The sequence below is a fragment of the Microtus pennsylvanicus genome, chromosome 11 (assembly GCF_037038515.1).
Source record: "Microtus pennsylvanicus isolate mMicPen1 chromosome 11, mMicPen1.hap1, whole genome shotgun sequence".
Lineage (NCBI taxonomy): Eukaryota > Metazoa > Chordata > Mammalia > Rodentia > Cricetidae > Microtus > Microtus pennsylvanicus.
Window position 1 is genome coordinate 81523799 of NC_134589.1, and position 19978 is coordinate 81543776.

Here is a 19978-nt window from a genome sequence, read left to right on the forward strand (position 1 = left end):
TACCGTTGATGCAAGTGTTCTAGTACTATATATTATGTTGTGTTTTTTAAAAAGTTTATTAATTGTTTTAAAAAAAGGAAGACAGACTATCTTTTTTTATTATACATACCAATTTCTACTCCCTCCCCTCATCCCATTCCTTCCAAACACCCCCACACAATACCCCCATCCACTTTTCAGAGAGGGCAAGTCACATTGCTTTGGACAAGGTCCAAGGCCCTCCCTACTATATCTAGTCTGAAAAGGGTATCCCTCCAAAGAGAATAGGTTCCCCAAAAGCCAATACAAGTAGTACAGATAAATCCTCTTGCCACTGCCAGTGGCCCCTTAATATGCACCAGCCTTGCAACTGTCAACCACATTCAGAGGGACTAGATTAGCCCTATGCTTGTTTCTTCCCAGTCCGGCTAGACTGTTTCAGTGGGTATACCCATTGTGGTCTTGACCTCTTTGCTCATATTCACTTTTCTCCTACTCTTCAACAGGACTTTGGGAGCTCAGTACACTGATCTGATGCAGGTCTCTGCCTCTGTTTTCATCAGTTGCTGGATGAAGGTTCTATGGTGATATTTAAGACATTCATCAGTCTGACTACAGAGCTAGGCTAGTTCAGGCACCCTCTCTTCATTGCTTAGGGTCTTAGCTGGGGTTACACCCATGCATTTCTGGCTATTACAAATAATGCTGCTATAAACAGTTGAGAAAAATGTCTTTGCAGTATCATTTGGGTTTGTGCCCAAGAGTGGAATTGCTGGATCCTGTGGTAGGTTGATTCCCAATTTTCTGAGAAACTGCATTACTGATTTCAAAGTGATTATACAAGTTTGCATTCCCACCAGCAATGGATGAGTGTTCCCATTACCCCAGTTCCTCTCCAGCATAAGCTATCTTTGGTGTTTTTGATATTCACCATTGTGATAGGTGTAAGATGATATCTCAAAGTTGTTATGTTTTGTATTTCCCTGATGGCTAAGGACGTTGAACATTCCCTTAAGGGTCTTCCAGCAATTTGAGATTCTTTTCTTGAGAATTCTCTGTTTAGTTGTGAACCCCCCTTTTTAAATTAGGTTATTTAGAATTTTGATGTATAATTTCTTGAGGTTTTTATATATTTTGGAGATCAGTCCTTTGTCTGATGTGGGGTTGGTGAAGATCTTTTCCCATTCAATAGGCTGCCTTTTGTCTTATGAACTATGATGTCCTTTTCTATACAGAAGCTTCTCAGTTTCAGGAGGTCATATATTAGAAATGGGTTAATTTAAGATGTAGGAGCTAGCCAATAAGAAGCTAGAGCTAATAGGCTAAGCAGTGATTTAATTAATACAGTTTTGTGTGAGTATTTAAAGTTTGGGCAGCCAGGAAAAAAAAAGTGCTCTTCTACAACAGGGATAGATATGGATCTATTTTCATTCTTCTACATGTTGACAATCAGTTATGCCTGCACCATTTGTTAAATGATTTTAGCTTCTTCTTCAAAAATTAGATTTTCATAGGCATATGAATAATATCTGGGTCTTCAATTAGATTACATTGACCATCCTCTGTTTTTATGCCAGTACCAACAAACAACCAAGCTGTTTTTGTTACTGAAATTCTGTAACAGAGATTAAAGTATGTTATGGTTTTTAAAACACAATATTTTATAACTTTTGATATTTTTGGCCCACAGTTTGATTAATCCCAGATTTTTCATGTTTTACAAAAATGCCCTAAGGTATGAAACTCTTTACCAATTGATTATCTTTCTTCTTATCTTTGTAAGTTTAATTGGGATCTTGGGTTCCATCTCATTCTTATCTGCATACTGAAATTTATTCTAATATATTGTTAGAAAAAACCTATTTATTTAACTGGGCTTCAATTTTTACTCTGCATTTTGTGATTGAAAGACTGCTTTCTTGAGAAAAACTGTGAAGCAAAGGAGTATATGGGTGCAGTATGATACAATTTGAACTTGATTTAGTAGCAGTTTTTTTTTTCAATTTGCTATTCTTTTCCAGAATATTATAAAATTGCTAGTTATTAATGTTAGCATTTTTTCAATTAGCATTTGTTCCCTTTATTCATAAAACATTAAATTATTAACCCTCTGATAAGATCCTTTTCTTTATGATTTTACACAGAAGATCTTGAGATGTATCAATTATAAAACAGGTCAAAAAGAAAACATTTTTAAATTACAGATAAAAATAGTTCCTTTATAAAGAGTTGTCTATAAAATATGTCAATGTTGCTGTTTTTATTATCAACCAGCTTAATTCACTTGACAGATTTTTATGCCCTGTAAAGTCAACTGTTTTATTTTCTTCCATTCAAAACTTCATTTTTTTCTATTTTGTTGTATAGTTATTTTAGTTTTTAAATGTTTCAAGTTTCATCTTCCTTAAGACCTCTGTTGTAGTATCTGATTTTATACATATATCTCAAAACTCATGGTAGCTTCCCATCTGGAGAAAGGGATTATTCCTATGGCTTTCCTTCTGATTTTATAACACCTGATTTAATCATGCAAACAAGTTCATCATAATGCAACAATCTAAAACAATAAGTAGATTTGAGAATGGAGACTGAAAGAGAATTCCATAAGCTTTTATACACTCAAAACCCTTTTGTACAGAATAGATTTATTTGACCAAATACTACAAAATAATGTAATACAAATTAAAAAGCAACATTTGCTAATAAATCATAAATTTGTTTTAAAATAATCCTATAGGATGTACCAGAATATATTAACAAGAACAATTTTGCATAATAATGAGATGTATGTGCTTGTTTATTATATCTAAATTGTAAAATGTTGGCTTCATACTTGGTACTGCAGAGCAAAGAGTATCTTTAATACTTTTCAGAGTTTATCAGTAATTTGATTTTACAGTTTTGAGTGCTGAGGATTCTACTTCACCTATATGAATTCTATAAAACAACAGAGGTAAAATAGAAGCAGGTTCATTTCATAACTGGTTGGATATCTTGTCCTAATCCCAAACCAGAATCCATATAACAAATATTATAAATTCTAACCAGCAGCTCTGACAGAAATCTTCAAAATCACATATTTAAGTATGAAAATTCAGAAGTATACATATTTGATGTTTATGCACTAACGATTTATAGTAGAAAATATTAAAGACTTTGTTTTCTACATTCAACCAATTATGCTTTTGTAAAATAGACAACTTTGTATATACAATAGAATCACTGTAGTTCATGACATTCAGCAGTGTTAAATATGACCAGAAGTGTATCAAGCAGCCATATCTGGAGTAACTTGACATGTTTGCACATACAGTGTAAGGATGCATGTTAAACATTTAGAACAAAAGCTGGGGTGAAGTTTCATGATGCAATGTCACAGAAATGCCAGTGACAACTGATTTCATTGACCAGTGGTGGAGTCATTGTAGAGGCAATAATTTATCATATAGATTTATGTTTCTTAATTTCTAGCATTACAAGATAAATTTGTATGCTACAGATATATGACATTGAAGGTCTTTATAATCTTTTTTTTTTACTCCCAGAAATGAAGACTGTTCTCAAATCCTGTCTATGCTTTTCAAGATTTTCGTTACATATGTTTACTAATTAGATAACGCAATGGGACCATTGGTAGTAATGCTTGACTAAATACAATACAATCATGGCTTGCTCATTTAAAAGAAATAACTTTCTTTCCATACTGAAGCACTTCTAGCTGCCAACAACAAAATATCTTGGATCCGCTAACTAGAAAATGTCGGTATTTCTAACTAAAGCATACATAGTTAATATTATAGACTATAGTATATCCTATAAAACAATGTTTTAGCCGTCTGCCCTTTCCCTGAATGCTTGCAGAGTATTGCCAAAAAAGTGAGAGCATTTCACTTTAGTACTGAAAGGAATTTATCAAAATGAGATAATTTCATGATCAATGGTGAAGGTACCGATTCTGTTGCAAAGACATATGTGTTTTAATTTCTCTTCCCTGTCTTTCTGTCCCTCTTACAATGAACCGATTTCTCTCCCTCTACAAGCCATGCAACTTCAAAGTCTAAGGCTATTGATATCAGGAGCTCTACTCAGCCTCAGAGGTCACAGATGCTACCATTCTATCCAAGCTTTTATGGATCAACATCTTTGTAGGATTCTGTTGCTTTGATCTTGTTGTGGATTACTGACCAGTCCAGGAATTGCATGGAAGTAGATTTGAGTGCATTTTGCTTGGGGATAAATTTTGGACAGGTGTTTAAAAAATGTTAGATCTAAAAAAGTTATATCCTCTATCAACAAAATATTATTCAATATTGATTCAAAATACATAAATTGTGATTATGTATTAACTGGAAAGATAATTGCCATGAATTTGAAGATAAAATGTGGTGGAGAAAACACTCAGTGTTGATTTACTTGTTATGAGAACAGATGATTACATATTACTTTCTGACTGAGTGGAATAACTGGTAATTATCTTTCTCTATGAAATCACATCAGTACTTCTATGTCTTATGTGTATAATTTACTAATTTTTTATACTATGATGCAGCTTTAACCCCTCTGGAAAATTTCTTTAATCAAACAACTTAATACTTAGTTTGAGTTTAAATTGCATTTTTTTCTTCTTAAAATTCTCATATTGTTATGTGTAGTAATAGGGGGAGCGGCGGGGCTGCGTCCCCAAACACCCCAGCTGCCTGCCCGGCTCGGCTTATGCCCCGAAATAATTACACGGACACTGTATTCTTTTAAACACTGCTCTGGCCCATTTCTAATCATCTGTGTAGCGCCCCTAGGTGCGCTTACCGGGAAGATTCTAGCCTAAGTCCATCCTGGGTCGGAGCTTCATAGCGTGCGTCTTCCCTGGAGCAGGTAGCATGGCGTCTCTCTCTGAGGTGTCTGCTCTGGAGAGGAGAGCTGCGGAGTCTGACCTCACTTCCTCTTCCTCCTGGCATTCTGTTCTGTTTACTCCACCCACCTATCTCCTAACCAATGAGCCAAACAGTTTCTTTATTGCTTAACCAATGAAATCAACAGATTGATATGACACTCCCACATCACTTCCCCTTTTTCTGTTTAAACAAAAAAGAAAGGCTTTAACCTTAACATAGCAAAATTACATATAACAAAACAGTTATCAAGTAAAAGTTACATCAGAAACATTTATACATATAACAAAATTGACCGTAAATCTCTATCAATAAAGCAAAATCTATACTAATGCAAATTATTCATATCTATATCATATCCCCCTTTAAATGTAAAAGAACATTTATAAACCATATTTGGGAACATGGGCGCAGTTTTTTCTCTCCAAACTGCTTCCTGCTGAATGGGGGCGTCGTTAATTAGGTCTTTCATGGTATAACCTGTGTGCTAGTTTCATCTCAGTTGGCAGTTGAGCAAAGCAATTTTCTGAAGATGTTCACAGCAACCCTTCAGGAGGACGTGGTCCATCATACCAAATCGGAATTGAAGAAATGAACAGGGTCTCATCCTCTGTGAAAACAAAACAAGAAACTCCTTTCCAAAGCATCATATCCTTAGACCCAAATTCTGAAATCGTAATACCCTTATATCCATTCTGATTTAGCTTGGCAGCCCAGGTAATGAAATGTCTCTCTGTACTTAGCTCCTTCACAGTCAAAAATTTTAAAGAAAACACAATAATACAAAGAATCCAGACTCTCTGTGAATTTTCCATCTTTACGCGGCTTATTTTTATTTATATCTATAACTATCTGTACTCTGTCTCTTTAAAGACTTTACTTTTACTTTTTTCTTTTTAAACCATTAACTTTATTCTCTATATTCTTTTTCTTCTCTCTCCCAAGCCAACGTACATTCATCCAACAGTGTGACTCGTTTAGTGGTCTGAATCTGTCCTATTGTGAATCTGCAATTTTTTACTATCCAGGAGCACTTTTGATTTGTGCCTTTAAATCACTAGGCGCTTAAGAATCTAAGATGTGACATTCCTAGGTTAACTTTTGCTTTTTGAGCGTACATCTGTAGATCAGGCTGTCTTTGAACTCTCAGAGATCCGCCTGTCTCTGCCTCCCAGGCATTGGGATTAAAGGCGTACACTACTACACCTTGAACTCACAGAGATCTGTTTGTCTCTGCCTTCTAGGCACTGGGATTAAAGGCGTGTGCTGCCACACCTTGAAGTCACAGAGGTTTACTTTAAGAATTTTAACTTTTAGTCTGCGTATATTTTTAACACATTTTAAATCATTTAAAAATTTTCTTTGTCTTTGAATCTCTCTTTTTACTGTATCTCTCTCTCTTTTTCTGACCACATGAGGCTTTAAATTACTGAGCAATATCAGTAGGACTAAAGGCGTGGCTTTGACGGCTGGATCCAGCCCATTCCTTAGCTTTCCAGCCTCATGGCTGAGGTACTGGCTGCAAGGTCCCTGCCAGCCAGCAAGCTACAACAGACAACACTCAAGTCCTCTCTCAGTAGCCGGCCCTCCTGCCTCAAACAGTCAGAGTTTGCCCTGGCAGGATGGCCCAGAAAGCCGGCATTTTTAAACGGCACAGCTTTTTTCCTGCTATGGCTGAAAACCGAAAAGCATGTGTTCAGCTTTCCATCAACACTGTTTAAGTGTTTTGTGGCAGGACCTCTTAATGAGCCACAGGGTTTTGCAGCTAAAGCTGAGTCAGGAAGCCTCTTGGGGCTACCAGGTAGGAGCGGCACTCAGCACTTTAATTCTGAGACTGAGCGTGTAGCACAGAAATTCTTTTCATCCAAGTTACATCCAAATCTGACACGCAGAGCACTGTGCAGTCTGAAAACACGTCTCTGTATGGCGGCAGGAATCCGCCATGCTCTTCCGCCTGCCTAAGCCTGATTCTGCCTTCTTCCCAGGAGCAGGCGGGGAGCTCTGAGTCATCGCACGGTCTCAGAGCACTCTCCTTCCGATCCCAAGCGGGAACACAAACATAAAGCCAGAGTTTGCACTGGCGGCACAGCCCCAGGAAGCCACGCTTTGAAATGACACAGCGTTTTTTCTGCTGCTGTTGCCGAATCAGGAAATCTCTCTACAGCACGCCACCAACAAACAGCAAAAATCTGTGTTAAACTCTCTCTCCCTTATTTTTAAGCCTTCTCAGGTTTTTTCAGTGGGTTTAGTTAGCCACACGTCTGGGCGTCATTTGTAGTAATAGGGGGAGCGGCGGGGCTGCGTCCCCAAACACCCCAGCCGCCTGCCCGGCTCGGCTTATGCCCCGAAATAATTACACGGACACTGTATTCTTTTAAACACTGCTCTGGCCCATTTCTAATCATCTGTGTAGCGCCCCTAGGTGCGCTTACCGGGAAGATTCTAGCCTAAGTCCATCCTGGGTCGGAGCTTCATAGCGTGCGTCTTCCCTGGAGCAGGTAGCATGGCGTCTCTCTCTGAGGTGTCTGCTCTGGAGAGGAGAGCTGCGGAGTCTGACCTCACTTCCTCTTCCTCCTGGCATTCTGTTCTGTTTACTCCACCCACCTATCTCCTAACCAATGAGCCAAACAGTTTCTTTATTGCTTAACCAATGAAATCAACAGATTGATATGACACTCCCACATCAGTTATGGGATATTTTAATATTTGCCCAGCTAAATATCTTATTTCATGTTCATTATTTTGAGTTCAGTATTCCTTTGTAGTTTTATAATTTATGTTTCAAACTAGATGAGCTAAAAAATCTTGTGTCACTTTCCACTGCTATTAAATCATATGTACTTATACTTTTTACATTTGTTGAATTGACATGAAAATATAAGGTGCTTTATAATTTGTATGAAGATAAAATGAAAAGGATTTTAACAGTAGGGGTGTAAAACAAAACTCTCCAAAGACTTATGTCCCCTTATAATAGTCAAGGATATTTCATTCATAGTAAAGTATATTCCCGAGGAGAGAATGTAGCCTTTCTAAATTTAACAAGAATGTAGGTAATGAAAACACTTTGGCTTCTCTCCAGTTTGGCATGTGAGTTGATTCAACAGCACTATAGGGAAATGGAAATGAAGTAATGGGTTGGATTTACCTTCCTTCATCAGTGATGTGATCTCAAATGCAAGGTAGTATTTTTTAAATCGTCAATGTCAAAATTATACTCTCTGATTTTTTCTTCAGGTCCTTTGCATGGTGCAGATCAAGAATTACAGCTAATCCATCTGAAAAAGCCGCTGTAACTGACTATTATTGCTATGAGCATTGAATTTATAAAGAGCTGATTTTTTTTCCCAGTACCTGTAACATGGGAAAGAGGATGGGTTTCCTTTATACATTGTCTGAAAAGGATTAATTAGGAAATCCAAGTTCAAAAATGACAAATCCGTTATTTCCAGGAAATAGAGTAACAGATTTCTTTTTTAAATAGTATCTCCAGTCATTTTCATGGGTGGAGAATTGTGTGGTGTAGTACAAATTTATTATCCTTTAGACATAATAAATGAATAGTAGATATTACTACGTAATAACTTGCCCAATTGTCTTAAGTCAGCATTTCTATACTGATGTCCAAATCCTTAATATATTACAAGTGCTTTTCTTTTAGACATTTGATGAGTCGGTAGTTTGACTGAACTGCAACATAAATAAGGAATATTTAAATTCCTTATTATAAGACAGACCCCTTCATAAATTTAGTATACATTATCTCATTTAAAAGTTACAGTAATTTATGCATTTGACATCATTTTAATGAAAATATTATAAGTCTAGAGGGATGCTTCAATACAGTGTTAACTTTCTTGTAGCAGACCTGTGTTCAGGTCTCAGTACAAAGGTCAGGGGCACATGTTGCCTGTAACTCCAGCCCTCAGGGATTGCCCCTATAGCTGCCCACACTCAAGTCTACCTATCCCCACATAGAAGCTAACACATGCATAAACAGAGAAAATGGGAAAAAAAAGGTTTTGTAAGGAAGAATATAAAATGGAAAAATTACAAGGCTTTTCCGTGGTCAGAAGGTGAACTCATGATGGATCCAAGCAAGAAATGCAAAGACTTCTTCCAAAAATGTTGTGGCTCACTCTCCATCATTGGTGAAAAGATTATTAGATCAACTTTAAAAAGTAGATGAAATAAATTCAATGTCAGTGACTATTCTGCTGAGCTATCTGCCTGATATCAATGTGCAAATCAAGATTGAGCACTAGTAAATTAATATATTTCAATAATTCTCATTGGTAGTTGAAGAAAATACCCCAGCCTCTAATCTCAAAAGGCTGTAATCTGAAACTTAAAATCCATGTTCAATGTACTTGTGTGTTATCTTAACGGAGAAGGGTGTAGTGGGTAGAGCATCACTTGGTACAAAAAGACAGAATGCTTAATTCTAAGATCTTTTTCTTTAATCTCTCAAATTTGAAATTGGCCTCTTGATATTTATTATAAATCACCAGATAGTGGCCAGCAGGGAGCTGTAACGAGTGGGTGGGAGGAAGGGCCTTGGTAGCAGTATATGGATGTTTACTGACTGTTTTTCACGTGTGGATATTTAGTGGCATTGCTGATTAATGCTGTTTTTCTTAATGACTGTAATGGATTGAGGCAGGCTCATCTTCTGTTTTGTCTACTGCTAAATTGGTAATGTGTGGGTAGCATACATTAATGCTTATAATCCACAGACTATACCAAATTGGTCGGTACTTTTGTTATCTCCATTTTTAGTTGAGTTAAAGTACAGATAAGCGAGAAAAAAAAAAACTTCAAGTAGGGTCACACTTCAGACTGGCACAGCCTGATAGACCATACATCTCTCAGCTTTTTTGAGATATAGTTTAAAATGTACATTTAGAAGATTTTTTTTCATGTTATTTTGGATGCTAAGGACATAGGTGAAAGAACAAGAGGGAAAGTGTAGGAAAAAGGAGAAAAGATAGAGGGTAAAAGGACGGGAAGGAGGGAGGGAGAGGAAGACAGAGACAGAGATACACACAGAGAGACAGACTGATGGAGATGGGAAGGACAGAGAGATTTTTGGTTTTCTATTAGTGGTTACCTGGTTTATAAAATAATGCAATTATACATGTAAACTATAAAGCAGGTGAGTGGATGAGAAAGCAAAAGGATGCTCTAGGAACTGGACAGAAATAAAGAGGGTACAAACCCAAGAGATAGCAATATATATTCCCAGTGTAAACAAAGGAAGTGCAGAATTACCAGACTTGGGGAAATATGACATAAAGACCCAAATTAGTCCAACTTAACTGCATAGTTCCTGAGCAATTGTAGAGTACCAACTGACTGTACCTCGGTATGGATGTAGGTAATGCATATCTTGAGTTCAGTTTGAGGAAACATATTGAGAGTAGGTGATACTTTGGAGTTTGCAGTAAGTTTTCAAAATATAAACCTAATTGAACAGCAGACAGTGCATCAAGTCCAGATTACCTCATAGGTAAAGAAAATGCTTGATCCTTCAGATATCTCACTAAAACTGTACCACAGACATAAAGAATACAAATTAACAATCTGTGGAGAAAACTATACTGGGGAACATTTCAGACATTAAACCGTAATTGTTACTCTGGTCTGTGGAGCACATTTTACTATTGAAATATACAAGAGATGGGGCTATAGAGAAATATCCCTTGAAGGACAACAGTTGTGGGAGATTGGAAAAAGCCAATATTCCTGGGATCATGGTATATTGATAAAGGTGTTTTCAGCAAACCTGTTGCTCAATTTTCCAGGCTGCCACAGATGAGAATGGTGGCCATACCTGCTTTGATTGGCAGGAAAACTATAATCTAACTGATGTAAGAAGTGATACTAAATGGTCTCACAATTGTTGTTTGGTTGATAGGCAACACCCAACATGCTTTCAGAGGAACTAAGTCCAAGCCAGTGAGTACCTAGTCTTGGGACTCTGTCTTTATCTATGCCTATTCTTTTTCTAATGCTGCCTAAGCAGCATGGAGTGTTTGGTGATGAAATATTTGTTTTTCTTTGCCCGCATGAGAACAAAGAATCATGGATTTTGCAGAGGTGGTATACTTGAGAAGCTAAAATGTGACTTCTGGGATTGAATAGTCTGGCATAAAACATTATCTGCCCAAGTCTTGTAACTCTCTATGTGTTTAAAAGAATGTGCTTGATTTAACGTGTGTGTGTGTGTGTGTGTGTGTGTGTGTGTGTGTGTGTGTAGTGATTCAAGAATTCTCTGTACTTTGGAGACTGTCCTAGAACTAACTCTGTAGACCAGGCTGCACTTGAACTGACAGAGATCCACCTGTCTCTTCCTCCAGAGTTCTGGGATTAAAGGCTTGTGCCACCACCACCACCCAATGAGACAGGGTTTCTCAGTGTAATAGTTCTGGATGTATGGTCACTCTGTAGACCAAACTGGTCTCAAATTTACAGAGATTCAACTGCCTTTGCTTCCTGAGTGTTGGGATGAAAGGTGTGTACCACCATGCCTAGAGATTTGTTATATTTCTTGAGAAAAAAAAAGTGAGAGAAAAAAATGGCAAAGTTTAGACATAATGACTTGAATGCATCTTTTGATACTGATAACATTGCTGTTCAGATGACAAAGATGACGAAATAGCCAGAGCAAACTTGCTCTCAATGTAACAATAATTTAAATTGCAACCACAACCTCCAAAATGACTATAATGATGACTTGATTTGTCAGTCTTCAATTTCTTCTACTGAGAAAGAGAGATATGACAGTAAACAGTAAGAAAAAGTGTCTATGTTTAATGTTTATATGACAAAATAATTTTTAATATTTGGATGAATTGATAGATGCTTGTTTTTAGGGATATATTGACTACCAAGTTTTCTAAAGAAACACAAATGAAGCTGAATTTTTTAACAGCACAGATTTTGTGAATGATAGTATGTGTACACTTTCTTGTTATGATGGGATTATTCCCCAACCAATTGAGTTTTTGTCCTCAAATTATGAGTATTTTTGTGGTTAAGAATTGGAAACAAGAGAGATGAAAATAATTAGCATAAAATGACTTAAATTTTCAGCTATCAGTTTAATGTTGATGATATCATAATGATTTAGGTTACAAGTAATTTTGTATCTAGAGCAAAAATGAACAAATTATGTTTTATTAAAGGAAGAAAATACAGAAAGGAGAACATGGGAAACAATACAAAGCAATATTTTAGCTTTTAAACATCCAACTTTGCTTAATGTTGCTTCATATGTATTTAGAAAAAATGTGTCCCCTAATCAGGCTTTCATCAAGACTTATTTTTAGTCATCGTAATGAAATTTACTATTTACTGGTTTCTGGTTCCTTGTGCCTAATCAATTATTAGCTTGAACATGGAGTGCTTCTTTTTAGGGAGCTATGAACCCTCCTTGAAGTAAATTGTGTCCTATGCCTAAAATTTGACGTGGTTCAGGAAACACATACGCCATATAGTCTTCAGTGGTGGGTAGCTATTTCTCAGACCCCTCAGAGGCATTTACATCCTCAGCGTTTGAGCCAAACTTTTCAAGTCCTGGATTCTTTGAAAACTTCAAATGCTCTGTAGTGTTATCAGACCAGCGGTGAAGCTGATCTCAACGTCCACTCTTAACACTCCCCTCAAGGGCATTTTCATTAGAACTTTGTACATGGGCAGTTCAAAAGATCCAGCTATTGATTTCTTTTTCAGAAGTCCCGTCTTCCCTTTCATATTATGCAACTTTTTTGACAGACTTTCAAAAACCACAAACGATGGGCTGCCTCTGATTCCAGCCAGGATTTTATGCTGCTTGTGTGATTTCCTCGGGCCACATCCTCCTCCTGTCCTTGTCAACACCGCGAGGAGAGTAGCCGCCTTAAAAGATTTGCTAAGGAGTGGGAGCAATTTCACCGCAACGGGAGAAAGAGAAAAAAAAAATCTGACCTTTCCATACACACACCCAAAATCGCACTTAAGTAAATAACCTTTTGAGCTGTAAAATTTTGTTGCGACATTCATTCATCAGACACACAGATAATCAGCGTGCTTATCTTTTTTCACCATTTAAATTTCATACAGGAGTCAGGCACCAAAGTGTGTAAATTGCAGCAGAGAGCCTCTAGCATATGTGCTCAGCACATATTACCAGAATTATCTATCAGAGAATCCATAGCAGAAATGGCTGAGGAATTAATTATTGGGATAGATTTTTTTTTAGAACTGTCAGTGTGCTGTAAAAATAATTCTTGCCCTCCATAGTCCTTCTGTCTCATTTAGCCTCCCAAATGTAGCAGTTTCTACAAAACTGAAGAATTGAATGTGGGCTTGGCTCTGATCCATTGTGGGATGGTTCAAGGCCTGTGAGTTCATTGTGGATGTTTCAATTTGGGTAGGGGTGTGCAGAGATCTGCGGTGACGCGGCTAAGTGATGGCGGCCAAGTGACAGTTTGCACAGGTGCAGAACTCACGGCTTTCAAATTTACAGACAAAACTAAAACCTTAAATATCTGGCCAAAACACAAACTCCGCAGGAAAGCCCTGTAGCATTTTTCCACACAGGCAAATTTTCTTTGTATATTATGATGACTTATGATTACTAATTGAGACATGGTGATCACCCGCATCATCAGTTTCCTCCCCCAACAACCAACTGAAGCAGTTGGTGCTAGAATTTCCAATTTCTAGTGGAGGGAACAAGGCTAAAAAAATATGGAATATATTTAGGAACCATAACTTGTGCATTTTGTAAGTGGGCTAGGAATAGTACTTGAATGGTCATAAAGAATAGGGCAGAAAACATGAAAGGTCTAAAGTTCATGGGAACAAAGGGAATACTGGAATTTCAGTCTACATCAATATTATAGTAATGAAATCATATTCCTCTACCAGCCTGTGTCTCTTTCTCCTAACTAGCAATTTTGCTCTCAAATGTGTAAAAGCGTAGAGAAAGAAACAAGTGAAGCATATCAAGCAAACTCCTCAATATTTAAGACAAAGAGAATGTTGAAATAATTGACCCTTATTCTAATGGTACAATATTGCATTATTTTTTTAAGAAAGCAGATTTGTCTTAGAATAATATGTGTGTTATTTTTATGCCATATCCTATTTTTTTTTCCGTTCATGCTTCTCTTGTGTTTAACGTGAACTCTACCACCCAATGACAACCCGACAGTGAAACATGGTCTCATCTGGGTTTTTCTTGTCAACCTTTTCAAAGAAGTATCGGGAATGCAGTAGGTTTACTCTGCACAAAGCCTTGTACACCAGGCCAGGTTTGAAATGTCAGACACTGAAGAATTCTGCACAGCCACATTTAGGAAGGCCAGTGGACACTGAACACTCAGATGTGTCGCTCTCGGATCAAATGTAGAAAACATACTGTTCCTATAAAACACTGTTAGCAAGTTCGTGAACTTGACAGCACAGGGCAACCGCTCGCTATTGTTGGAGGATATCAAAGTGCACTGTGGATGGTTGTCCTCATGCCTTTCTTTTGTTTGACCCTTTAGAATTCATTTTCATACTCCCTCTCCTGGACTTAATCAGGCCTAAACAAATGAGTTTTGGTGATTGCGCCCTGTTGAACTGTGATGACACCAGAGTCCGATTCCTTTGTGCCTTGTTAAGTGGGAATCAGTCATTGGAGGCCAACAACCAACTCACCTTTTTGGTACTATGTATTGAAATGTATCAAAGAGGGGCTAAATTCAATACCTGGTGAATTCAGCAGTTTCACCTCTGATATGATGTCAGAAACTGAGTGCTGGTATATGCATTGCTGCAAAGATGAGCCTGAATTCATTTGTGAAATAACTAGCACCTTTTGCTGTTGAGAACCAATTGTTCATACAAGGTGTACAAACATACCATAATTTAAGAGAAGTTCGCCAGGTATGGCACTCATGCCTGGGTTCCTGGAACTCCAAGGCTGAGACAGGTAAGCGGCAAGTCTGGGCTACATACTGAGTTCCATGCCAGACCAGATTAGTGAGGGTCCCTAACTCAAAACAGCATCAAATTTCAAAGAGAAATTATATTTAGGTCACCTTTTCTTTCTTTTTTAAAATTATTCATTAATTAATTTTTCTAGCCTAATCATACTTTACCCTCCCCTTTCCTTCTTTCCTCCCAGTTCCTGCCCTCAACTTCCCACTCCCCATTTACGCTTTCTCCTGTCTCTTCAGAAAAGTGCAGGCCTTCCTTTTATATGAAACAGTCATGGCATTTCAAGTTGCAGTAAGACTAGGCATCTTTTCTCCTACTAAGGCTACATGAGACAACCAAGTTACCTGTCCCAAAGTCAGGTAACAGAGTCAGAGACAGTTCCTGCTTCCTCTGTGAGGAGTCCCACCAAAATACTAAGCTACACAACTGTAACATATGTGCAGACAGCCTAGGTCAAACCCATGCAGCTTCCCTGGTTGGAGGTTCAGTCTCTGTGAGCTGCTATGAGCTCAGGTCAGTTGACTCTGTGTTTTCCCATGGTGTCCTTAGACCTTCTGGCTCCCATATCCTTTCTCACCTCTCTCCCTCTTGCAACTCTGAGGTCTTCCTAATGTTGATGGTGGGTCTATGCATTTGTTTCCATCAGTTGCTGGGTGAAATTTCTCTAATGACAAATAGGCAGAAAACGATCTATGAGTAAAGCAGAATGTCATTAGGAATAATTTCACTGACTTTTTTTTTCATTTTTGCCATTTATGTTTGTTTCTATCCTGGGTCCCTGGGCTGTTCAGCCTCTGGGCCCTGGCCCTAGTGGTAGTGTCAGGGTTGGGCTCTCTCTCTCACACAGTATAGACCTCAAGATGAGCCAGTCCTTGCTTGGCCACTCTTATATTTTATATGACACCTTTGTCAGAGCATAACTTACCTGAAGGGCAAATTGTAGGTTAGAAATTATGTGGCTGGGTTATGGTCCCAAAGCCTCCTCTGGAAGTCTTGCCTGGTTACAGGAGATGGCTGGTTCAGGTTCCATATCTTCTATTGCTACAGGAATAACACACACACACACACACACATACACACAAACATATATATATATATAATGTATACACACACACACACATATATACATGTCACCCTCATATACCCCTGGGGATTTCCATTGCCCTAGGTTTCTAGTTCATTCCAGAAGTTACCCTGTTTCCACCTGTAGGACACATTTTCTTAAGCCAAAATTAATATTGTTTTTAAATGTGTATCATCTGTGTTCAACATGAAATTAAACTAAGGAGCTTTTCATTCTTGGATTGTTGAAATTATTAGCTAGCAATAACCTCTATAAGTCAGGCTCTAAATTTGTCATGTGTAAATATATCACAGCAATTCAAACTTTATAAACATTTGTCACTGCCCTAGGTTGCAAAACAGAAACTTGAACAGTTCTCTGAAACCCTGGTTCTGTGGACTATGTGTCTATAATCAACACTGGGGGAAGGAATGTGTTACATGAAAATTGCAGAAGATGGTTTTCCAATGGGTATAGGTCTGCTGTTTTAATTCCTACAACTACCTACTGGGATGCCAATATAGGGGCAATAAAGGGGGAAGAGCTGTGTTTTGCCACTGTACTTTTTACCCCTTTGCTTTGACCCTAAAAAGTCTGTTCTTTGATCTTCAGGGATAACATTTAAACCTTTATAAAGTTACTGATAGTATTTAGCTTGTTTCTTCTGCCCTAGAGTGCTTGGCAAAGTGTTCATTCAGGATCAATGAATAAGAAAAAGGTCCCAGACTCATAGCTTTTAAATAATAAGTAATTAAATTAATAGTATAAAATATCTTAAGCCAGAGTGCAGGCAAGTCCTCCAGCTAGTTTGTTTAAAGATTTTAGAACTACAGAATAATAGAATGCTTATTTCTTGGATATGAAAGAAAAATTAGATAAGACTTAGGGCAAAAATAGACTTATACCTCTTTATTTAATTGACGAGACATTAGCTTTTCTCAGTTTTTGTGTCGCTTTGTATGATTGTCATGGTTATACCAGGAGGCTAACATATTGCTTACGATCAGTCTCTGTTAATCACAGATGCAACAGAGTGATTCTCTGCCTAATCAATAGTGAACTCTTTTCACTCTCCTGGTTTATGTGATGAAGAATTTTTTATAATACTTATTTCTATTATTTTATTTGTGTGTGTGTGTGTGTGTGTGTGTGTGTGCAAGTATGCAATTGCTTAAATGAGACAAGAGATGTAAAATACTTTGGGGCCAGAATTACAGGAAATAAGTTGTGAGCTGCTCAACATGGAAGCAGGGAATGATTTTGACTCTTATGGAAAAAAATTATTTAAATAGTTTACAAAATAAAATGCTTTTAGTAGGATGGTGTTTTTTTGTTTGTGTGTATGTGTGCATATGTGTGTGTGATACTTTTCTAATGTTAAGTTGGGAAACTGTGTCCTTCTAAATGTGGTTGCCTTCACAACTTGAAAGAGTCTCAAGATGTACTTGATAACACAATGGTAAAAGTCATGGTGGTGTTACTGTTACCACACATATGGTCAGTTACAAATCTCTATAAATTCTGCATCAGAATTGGCTTACATAATCAACCAACAATTTTCCTCTTATTTTATCCTTTTGGGATCTACATCCTCCTTTCTCCTCATTTGTATTCTTTTCATGTTCCCAGTGAAACCTCCCCATACCCTTGATATCTCTGGAACTTTTTTCTATGACCTGTGCACCAAGTTAGCTTTTCAAATGAATCAATGCTAAAAGTCCACCATAATGCTAGCTCACTACCATATGTGTGGCTTTTCATAACTTGGCAACCACTGAATGTCAGGTTCATCAGATGGATGGTCTTCCATTGCTCCTGCATCCAGGCTATATTCATATGTGCTTTGAGTTGCTTGAATATAGTTAAGTCAATTTTTTGTAATATTTGTCTGAAATCCTTCCAGATTATTCCCATTATGGCCATTACTACAGGATTGGTAATTTGGGAAGGCATGTGTTATGGTTTTTCTTGTTTCTTTTATCTTTGTGCAAGGACTTACCTGTGTGGAACACTCTGTCATTAGAGCCATCATTTTTTGCTCAAATCATATTCTCCAGGTGGAGGTGTGGTAGAAGACTAAGTCTAAATACTATTGAAATTTTGTGTGAGTATTGAGATCTGAATATCCTGTCTCTTGTTCTCTTTTGAGGGTCTCTTATGGTCTGTGTAAAGTTCAACATGGCAGCGACTGCTTTTCTCTTCTGCCATCATCTGATGGATATTTCTGCCACTGAACATCATGTTTGTTTCAGCTATTGTCTGATCTCATTTCTCTGCCTTCCACAGCCCTTATGGGACTCAACAATACTGTACATCTCAGTATTTCTCTGAGTTAAGGGGTTCCCTCCCACTTTGGATTTCCTAGATTGTGCCCCTCTGTGCCAGGACAGCTCTGATAGCCACCCTAGTTTCTTCCATGTCCACGTATTTTATGTGTTCTATTTATTCAAAATGAAGATATCAAAATGGAAATCACTACCTTTCAAACATGGCATTCTTCCTTTTTAGAGCCATTGTCACATAGTAACTCTAATATATCCTTCATCAGATTGAAATGTTTGTGTTCTCTTTGGCACAAGCTTGCTTTATCCATCTTCTAATTACAGTAAATATCACAGTAACAGGCACATTTTATTTGCAAGTGTTTTACAAGTAAATTGAGGAACTTAACTATTTAATTAGACTTGTGTCCTTTTAAAAAAAATATAAGTGTCTTTTAAAAGGTCTTTGTCAAAGCAAAGTTTGCATACAAAATCTCCAATATAAACCAAGAATAGATGAAAACAAGCAGGTTGATTCATCAGCCTTCCACACTTGTATTTCTCAAAGTCCAGAGTTGTGTAAAAAATTTACCAGATTTTAGGTATATTTATAAAAAAAATCACAACACAGAATGCCAAGAAACTTATATGAATTTGGAACTTTAAAGCTATTTTGGGTCCTCATTTTTGAAAGCCCATTTGCCTAAAATAAGTACTTCTGTTCTTTCTAAGATATATTCATGTGCAATTCTTAATTTGAATTTCTTTAAAATCATTTATTTCATTGCTGACTTTATTATTTAATTATATAGAAAATACAAGAATAGTTTATCATGAGACCTTCAAGTATCTTTTCCAAAAGATATAAATGGATATTCAACTATTTCTTTGAAGATTAACTTTAGATCCAAATGGGGGTGGGAGCAAAAATGTGAGATTGCCCTTAGGAAAGAAAGAAGCTAATTCACATTGTAAGCAGGTCTTTGTTTTTATAGCTTCCTGCTACCAAGTACAAGTGGATTTGATCCTTTCTGAGGCACTTGCTGGAATTAAAATATTCCATGAAAGTAACTTTGAATGGATAGAATTTTCCCATCCGTTACAACGTCTATTTTCTCATGACATATTATTAATCCTATTTTGAAAAGAAATTTACAACGATGACTGAAAGATCAGGATCCAGGAATGAAGACAAATAGGGATTAAAACAAAAAAAGTCACTCCTGATGCCATAATTTTAGAAATCTCTGATTCTGAGCATGAAACACCTTGTAATACTGAGGAGAGATGTGTGGATGTACCAAGTTTTGTGAATCACTGTCACTGTAGGGAGCTCAGGACTGGGTTCTCCAAAGAAGTGATTTGCAAGGTAGAATGGTCAGAAGGATGAAAACTATCCTACATAAGAAGGGGAGGGGAGGTCAAAGTGCTCCTGGGAGAGGGACAAAGAGATTACAGTTGCTGAAAATGTGAATTTTTTAAATAATTGTAAGCTTAATCAAAATTTCATTAGCTCGAAATGCAAAGCAATCTTGTGTAAAGAAAAGATTTGCATAATCTTGCTTATTGAATCACCCTTTTAATAGAGTAGTGTTGTTAACCACAGACTTAACCAATAAAATGAAGTAGATTAGATAATTTCAGTACATCTTCTCTATCAGGTCATTTCCACCATTAAAATAATTGCACTGAAAGTTAGGAGATGGCCTTGAATGCTTATTGCATAATAGAATGTGAAAAGAGCAGATCATGTCCCTCATGATCACAAATACTCAAAATGACTGCTGGAAAATACATGAAAAGTATATTAAATG